This window comes from Oratosquilla oratoria, chromosome 15, assembly GCF_046742065.1.
Source record: "Oratosquilla oratoria isolate Oo_2021 chromosome 15, ASM4674206v1, whole genome shotgun sequence".
NCBI lineage: Eukaryota > Metazoa > Arthropoda > Malacostraca > Stomatopoda > Squillidae > Oratosquilla > Oratosquilla oratoria.
In genome coordinates, this window is record NC_134791.1 from 66,196,563 (window position 1) to 66,199,107 (window position 2,545).

A 2,545-nucleotide genomic window follows, 5' to 3' on the forward strand; every position below is an offset into this window, starting at 1 on the left:
TGACCGGTATCGCTTAGAGCTTCTTCAGAGGAATAATACTCCTGGAATAAACTCGGTCTTAGACTAGTGTCCTATTCTTCCACTTTCCTCAAACCTGTCACAATATCTCAATATATATATATATATATATATATATATATATATATATGTGTGTGTGTGTGTGTGTGTGTGTGTGTGTGTGTGTGTGTGTGTGTGTGTGTGTGTGTGTGTGTGTGTGTGTGTGTGTGTGTGTGTGTGTGTGTGTGTGTGTGTATGGAGGTGAGGTGGCAAAATGAAACGTTAAGGCTAGAGTATGGAGCTTTATTCAGAACCAGACGTTTCGACCTCTTAGGCCTTCCTCAGTGGACTGAATTCTGAATTCCTAGGAAAGACCACTCGCTTGCGCGGGATCGGTTTTTGTGGGAGGAATTAGCATATCCTTTGGGCTTTCTTATAAAATTAAAACACAAAGTCATTAAAATTGTGGAAAGGAGCACAACATCTACAGACAACAGCACCAGCAAGGACAAAATATTTATTTCAGTTCCTAACTCTAGATACGCACCATTAATTAGTGATTTTTTAAAGAACACCAGAATAGATTTAGTAACATCAGCGGGAAAATGAATTGGCGAGTTTACCAGAAATACAGAAAATTTGCAAGAAAATAATAGTGTTGTTTACAGAATTCCTTGTACAGGTTGTGAGAAAGTTTACATCGGTGAGACAGGACGAGGCATGGACAGAAGATTAGAAGAACACAAGAGGGATGTGAAACATCACAGAACATCAAATGCCCTAGTAGTTCATATCGATAAAGAAAATAATTTGCCAAACTGGAAGGAAACCCACGTTCTACATAGGAAAATGGGAAAAAAGAAAAGGAAAACTTTGGAGGCGGCACACATTGCCACCGAGAAAACAACAAATTCTCGTAAGGGGTTTATGTCCTGGGCTCAAACGTCCGCACAACTGGCGGTCGGCGAGTGTGGGGGGACAACGAGACCGGGATGAGGTCACGCAGGGTCGTCAGATTATCATGTCAGCTGTTGACGGACTTTGATTCTTATTCTGTATTCAGTCCACTGAGGAAGGCCCAAGAGGTCGAAACGTCTGGTTCTGAATAAGGCTCCATACTCTAGCCTTAACGTTTCATTTTGCCACCTCACCTCCATATTTGTCTGTCTTTACATATATATATATATATATATATATATATATATATATATATATATATATATATATATATATATATATATATTACTTCTTACTTCAGCTCCCAGTAGTAGGCGTTATGCCTGTCAGTGGTCCCAGCATGTTCCTCCACCCGGTTCTATCATTGAAGGCCCCTTCCTCCCTCAGAGTTTCGATGTTGGGCAAGTCATGTCTGCTGAGGGCTTCTTCAACATTTTTTTCCATCTCTTTCTCGGTCTTCCTCTGGCCTTCTTCCATCCGGCATCCACTCTCAGTATCCCCTTGCAATTATTTCTTCAGCCATTCTTTCTAAATGTCCTAACCATCTTAACTGGGCAGCGTCTATTTTGCATAGCATGGAACAGACGCCAATGCTTTTCCTTATATCTTCGTTTTTTAGTTTATCTCTCCTCGTCTTTCCAACTATGGCTCTTAATGGTCTCATTTCCGCTGCCTGAATCCTGCTTATGTCTACTTTTGTCATTACCCAACTTTCTGAACCGTATGTTAGGGTAGGAGTCAAGACAGTATTGAAAATAATCTTTTTCACTTCTAAAGGTACATGTTTTTCCTTTATTATTGGCCAGAGCTCCAACATTTGCACTAAATGTATTTATTCTTTCTGAAATATCCCTCTTATTTCCACCCTCCTTAGTGACTACACTTCCAAGATATTTGAAGATGTTTGTATTTTTACCATCTTATTTCCTATGGTGATGCTGAACTCATGTTCTTCTCTTCTGCTAACGGTCAGTATCTCTGTCTTTTCTACATTCATTTTCATGCCTTTCCTTATAAAGCACTCATTCCACCTTTTTATGTCTTCTTCGATCTCTTCCCTATCTGTGCTCCATTCAGCTATATCATCTGCATGAGCCATATTCTGTTCTTATAGTTTTCTTCTTTACCTTCTTTAAAATCCTCAATTACAGTTTCCATTTATGCTATAAAAAGCAGAGGGGATAACACACTTCCTTGTTTAACCCATGTTTCTACAGGGAACCACTTTTCTGGCCCCTTTGATGTTCTAACACTGCATTCATAGGGGTAATACAAACTTTTTATAGCTTTCTTTAGATGTCCCTTGACACCATACCTCTCCTCCATACATCTCCATACCTTTTCGCGAGGTATTGAATCAAAAGCCTTCTGTAGATCAATAAAAGGCTTTTGTTATATTCCCATGACTTCTCTATCACCACCCTTAGTCCAAAAGTTAAGTCCTTTACTGATCTATTACTTCTGTAACCATGCTGCTCCTCTCCTAATAATGGTTCTACTAGGTCTCTTACTTTTCTCTCAACTATTCTCTCATAAAGCTTTGTGATGTAGGGTATGAGGGAAATCCCTCTATAGTTGTTACAATTTACAG